The sequence below is a fragment of the Pipistrellus hanaki genome, assembly GCF_964339955.1.
Source record: "Pipistrellus hanaki genome assembly, chromosome: 9".
Classification (NCBI taxonomy): domain Eukaryota; kingdom Metazoa; phylum Chordata; class Mammalia; order Chiroptera; family Vespertilionidae; genus Pipistrellus; species Pipistrellus hanaki.
Window position 1 is genome coordinate 9,295,691 of NC_140511.1, and position 6,361 is coordinate 9,302,051.

The following is a 6,361-nucleotide window of genomic DNA, read 5'->3' on the forward strand; positions in this document are numbered from 1 at the left end:
CCATCCCACCGGGATAGAGATGCAGGCCCTGCGCCTGCTTCCCTGTGGCCATGTGATGGAACCACCGTCAGAGCTTTCCAGAAAACGAAGCTGGTCATCAGGTTACTGAAAACAAGCAGATAAATAATTGATCAACTCAATCTGTGTCTCCAAAGATCACTGATAACAGTGAGCCAGCCATCCTCCTGTTTCAAGCAAGCATGGGTCTCCAGCTAGAAATCAGAAGGTGCCGCTGGGAGCCTTTTAGATACTGCTCCTCTCTGGTCGTATCTGAAGATCCTGCGGAGCCCCAGCCGCCTGCCTGAGTGGATAGAATGTCGGCCCCCGGAATGATCTAGAGTTTGATTCTGGTCAAAGGGCACATACCTCAGTTGCGGGCTTGATCCAGGCCTTGGTCAGGGCAAGTGCAGGAGGCAAACAATCCATATGTCTCTCTCACATTGATGTTGCTCTCCTTCTCCCTTCCACTCTCTCTAAAAATCAATGGAAAAATAGCCTCAGGTGAGGGTTAACACAAAAGAAAAATAAAGATCATGCGCAGCTACCTAGTTTATTCCCAGTTGTTCTCCATAATAGAGTCCCCTCTCTTCACGCTCAGATACAGCCACATCCTATAGCTTCTTGTCTCTCACTGGTCCTCAGAACCTTCCCCAAGGTTATTTTCTTATTCACCATACCTCTGTTCCTCTGAACCAGCCAAGCTTTTTCTTCTAGCTTCACTTTTCCTATAGAACTATCTGTATTAATTCCATCTAGTGAAACTACAAAAATTCCAGAAAATGTCTCAAAATTTTTGTAATAGGTCTTACTGCACCTTTCTTGTTATTCTCAAGTGAATTTCCTTTGCCCTTATCACTAGCACAAATGTTTATTGTTTCTCACAAGCAGAAGCATGTACCATTGAAAAAGCAGGAACTGTAGTCAAAATTTGTATTCTCGTTTCAATTCTGACAGTTATTGCCTAGAAGAGCATGAACAAAGCAATCCCCTGTTAATTCCTCCATTCATTCAGTGACTAGTTTGTACTAATTACTAAGCTAGGTGCTGAGAACACAAAGATGCTTAAAACACATTGTCCCTTAAAAAAAAAAGTTATTTCAGAGAGAGGAAGGGAGAGGGAGAGAGAAATGGAAACATTGAGAGAGAATCCTCATCGGCTGCCTCCCACACACTGCCCCCTCCCCCCCGATTGGGGATTAAGCCCAAAACCAAGGCATGTGCCCTGACCAGGAATCAAACCTTAACCTCCTAGGTCATGGGTTGACGCTAAACCACTGAGCCACACTGGTGGGCCATTCTCTGTTCTTATGTAATTCATTATCTAGCAGTTTAAAGAGGTAAGCATATAATAGAGTGATAAGTCCCATGATAAAAGATTTATACAAGGCCCGGCCGGTGTGGGTCAGTGTTTGAGTGTCGGCCCATGAACCAAGAGGTCCCTGGATTGATTCCTGGTCAGGGCATGTGCCCAGCATGTGGGCTCAATCCCCAGTAGGGGTGTGCAGGAAGCAGCCCATCAACATTTCTACCTCTCTATCCCTCTCCCTTTCTCTCTCTAAAATCAATAAAAGCATAGTAAAAAAAAATAAAGAAAAAAAAAATATATATATTTACACAAGGTATTATGGGAACTCAGAGATGAGAGAGACCTACTAGTTCAGATCAGTGCTGGAAAGAGAAATCAGAAAACACTCCAGGAGGTGTCCCTGAGGAATTCTTAAAAGATGAGTAGGTGGAGCATATTCCAGATGGTGGTGGCTCTCTGGGGCAAAGGCATACTCAAAGTTCAATACTATTGGCAAGAAGGTTCAAAGTAAGGGGTCGAAGATATGAACTGAAGAGGGCCAGGTCATGGAGAGGACATTGTATTTAATATCTTGGCTATCAGTGGTTATCAGTGAGCATGCTGCAATACACTGAGTCATGAATTCTTTACAGGTGTGCTGTTGAAGCTTGATCAGTGTGTAAAATATATTTCTATATGGTGTCTTTTGACACATACAGGGTAGGACAAAAGTAGGTTTATTATACAATAATGAGTTCATGAAAGTTTACTCATTAGTGCCCTAGTGCATGGTGCATGGATTTGTGCATATTGAAAGGAAATTAATCTCTGGCAGGGGCCGGGACTGGGCAAACAGGCCAGACATGCCCTGGGGCCAGCCTCCTGTGGTCCCTCCCCAGCCAGCTGCAAGTGCTGTGGCTCGAAGAGCGCCTGTGAAGTGAATGGGGTACCTCCGGCAGGTGGGGTTCCTTAGCCTGGCCTGTGGAGATTGGGCCAAAATCAGCTCTCCGACATCCCTGAGGAATCCCAGATTGCGAGAAGGAAGTTGTCAGGTGACACACCCTGGAATCAGGCTCCTTCCTCTCTGGTTCCAGGGTGAGTCACCAGAGAACTGCAGCTACCAAGTCACTGCAGCTCAGCAGTCGCTATGCTGAGCATCTACCCACTGGTGGTCATTGCATGTCATAGCCATCAGTTGGACGATCACTTGGCTTTTATATATAGAGGCCTGGTGCACAAATTCGTGCACAGGTAGGGTCCAGCCAGCTCATCCCAATTAGTTGGGCCAGCCAGGGGGAGGGGCTGTGGGCAGTTGGCCAGCCGGCCCCGCCCCCTGGTCAAACTCCCGGTTGAACTTCCAGTCGAGGGGACAAATTGCATATTAGCCTTTTATTATGTAGGATTGCATTATTTTTCACATGAACACCTATAAATCTACTTTTGCCCCACCCTGTATTTTGATGTGCTGGGTTGAACTAAAATATGCCAGCAAGTAAGCAAAATGCAAGAGGTATAACATAAAACCAGGCCCAAAAAAGGATGGTGGTCCTGGCCAGTATGGCTCAGTTGGTGGAGTGTGCACTGAAAGGTCACTGCTTCAGCCTGTCAAGGCCATGTAAGGGAGGCAAGTGATCAGTTTCTCTTTCATATTAATGTTTCTCCCTCTCCCTTCCTAAGGAAAAAATTAAAAATATTAAAAAACAAAAAAGACTGTTTAGTGAAACATTTAAGATCTTTGCTTCGTGACTACAGAAAAATATGTAGCTGAGTTAAAGATTTCACCCATCAGCCCAGCAAGTGTGGCTAAATAAAATGAGCATCGTCCTGTACACCAAAAGGCTGCTGGTCCAATTCCCTGTCAGGACACATACCTCGGTTGCAGGTTTGATCCCTGGTAGGTATGTGTGCAGAAGGCAACAGATTGATATTTCTCTATTACATCAATGCTTCTCTCTCTCAGTATGTCCTTGGGTGAAGATTAAAAAACCAACATTTTACCCATCCTGGCTGGGAAAAAGTATTTGGATTCTCCTGCTGGTTTTGTCAGTTTTCCCCAAGTAGCTGTGGTAGGGGCGTTCCCTCCTGCCACACTGCTGCAGCCCCGGAGCAGGTCCCAGGGCAGAGTGTGGACACAGTCAGCAAAGCCAGGACGCAGGGCTTTCCCGCTGCTCTGTGATCTTAGCGAATCTGCAAGTAGCTCACAAAGGCGAGGGGTGGGAGGAACTTGGTGTGATTAGATATGGGGGGAGGGCAAAGAGAAAAACAAAAACGCCTCAGTTTAATATCTCCCAATTATGTCCTCTCCCACGAGTAAGCCATAGTGACCAATAGCATCGCTGCACTTAAGAGCGATAAAGGTAAATGTTACCGAAACCGGACAGATTCAGCTGCTAAGAACATGATATGACATAGCAATTTCTGTACTTACTGCTGGGTGGGTGTGGTTAGTCATCAGGACAGGCCCTGATGGTCAGTTGAGCAACTGAACCTTGTTCTAGTCATGACACTCTACAGAGGCTGCACGTGGGGCGTTTCGGCTTGGGGAGGCGAGGGAAGTAGATGAGAACTGTGTTCAAGTTTCCTGTCCTGGGCTCCAAAGCCACATTATGCAATATTCCATTGTGAAGCAGAAAACTCGTAATTATTAGTGTGAGAAATGGAGAAACAGTGCAAACTGAGACATTTAAATGTGAATAAATTCTAAAGATTGAAATGAGAGTCAAAAGACCAATTAATTGTTTAAAAGTTAATTCTGTTTTTAACTAACAGATATTCTTAACCAACCTGAAACATTTTAAATTTTCCCATATATCTACTTAGGGTCCCTGTATCTGCTCATCCCACCCTACCAGCCTCACCCTCAGGAGATGACTGAGGGTCGGGTTGGTGCGTTCACACAGAAAAGCAGCAGGATAATCTAAGTATCCAACTGGCTTGTGAGCAGGAAGGAAAAAACCCCACCCCTTTATTTCTCCCTTCAAACATGATAAAGGAGGCACAAAGACAGCACATTTAAGTGAAATGTTTACATTTATATTGAAATATGCACTACAACAGAATGAGTTCACTGGTCAATGAGACTCTGCCAAAGCGGAATCACAGGCCCGCGCCGGGAGGTGCAGTCCGCCAGCAGCAGTGCTCCCCACGCAGGAACGCCAAGAAGCTGGGAGACCCCGCTCCAAAAGCCTCCTTTCAAGAGACCCAACTCACCTCTCCCACATGCACCCACACAGACTCAAGAACGTGGACATGACCACGATTTCAATGTTTTCAGTTTCTTCACTGCAATAAATATAAACTGGCAATGCTCATACACCACAGCACAGACAATATTTCAGGCTTTAGCAGACAACTGTAAACAGTGACTAGGCTGAAAAATAAATTTGGAATTTAACAATGTGACAGAATTTATAACAGCAGGGAAAAGCTACTCAAGATGTTTTGTGTGGGTTCAGGTTTTTGACAAAAGATACAGTCCCAAAAGGCTTAGGACAGTCTAGAATATTATGGCAGCAAAACAACAGGTCCAAGATCACCCCTGGCAGCCCATCTTTCACCTCCACATTCAACATGCAATCGCAGAAACTGTTCTAGTGTCATCACCAGCTGCTACTTAATGTAGCAGGAACAGGTGGGCAGAGGACGTAAAATTTGCCGGCAGAGGAACAGAATAATACCTCTGCAAAATTGGCCCCTTAATCATAATGACAACTAGGACATTTCATCTGGACAGTGCATTAAATTTATATATAGGAGGGAGGAGAGAGGGGAGGAAGGAGAGGGAGGGAGGGAGGGAGAGAGAGAGAGAGAGAGATCCAAAGACTAAGCGTTAAGTTCTGTCACTGTAGCAAACTGGGATGTCAATGAAAGAAAAATACAGGGTCTTCCCCAAAAACATATACAAACTTTTGCAGCTGATAGCTCAATTTTGGAAATGAAGTGTATTTTAATAAACACTGCCTTTATAATTATTCATTTTGGGGACACCTAGATATCACTTTCTGCCTAAGGCAGTGCTGGCAAGAAATGAGAGCGGACTCAGTATCTGCACATTAGCAATGGGGCAGACTTTTATTAACGAGGCTAGTGTTTCAAATACTATTGCTTGAACAGCTCCAGTAAGTAGAAAATGCAGTGATATCTCAGGTCTGTACACGTGAGCACAGGAGCTGGAGGCCAGCACGCACAGGGACACTGAGTCCTCTGCTGCTGGGGCACCCTGACTCCCACCCTTTGACCAACAGAAGACCTGGACAGGAAACTGTCTTTTCACACACAAAATTGTGGCTTATTTAGTTATTCTCCCTAGAACTTTACCCAAGCTAAGAAAAAAAAATTGTCTTGAAAAATTCAAGAACCTGGGTTACTAAAAATAAAAATTTAAAATAGTAAACAAGTTTAGTAAACATCATGTGTACTTTCTTTTGTTAATGAAGACATGATACATTTAGAAAACTATGTATGTATTTTTTTCTTAAAAAGACAAAAACCAAAAACAATAAAATTCCTAGAAAGAGGCTTGACAAGAAAAGAACACATCAGCCAAACTCTATCCCTCAACCAGGACTGGCTCAGCACAAACAGCACCCTCCCCGCCCCCGAAGCACTGCCGTCTGCTCGGCAGGCAGACATGGGCATCCATCCGCCGCCGTTACTGACCCAGAATGTTAGCAAACACTGCAGAGCACATCTGGACGGGCTACTTCAGTATCTCCTGGTCCAGTTTAAATCTGTCTGTAGATCCAGTTTGTACACATTTCATAGGAACAAAAACCATCCACTGTCCCCTTGTTTCAAAATGGCAGTTCTTGTAGCTCAAACCATTCAGATAATAAAGAGCTCCCTTGAAAGAAATTCTCAGAAGATACATTAAGAAGAAAGCCTGAAAGTTAAACAAGCCTGAGGTGGGAGGGGGAGGAATCAAGTAGGATGTTTATTCTGAAGAACAGTTCCACTTGTTTCCCCATGAGAAAAGGCCAAACTTTTCAGACTGATATAATTTAAAAACTAGGACAATACAAAAATAAAATATACACCTTAGATACTAAAAAACTTGAAATAATGCCAGGGTTTATG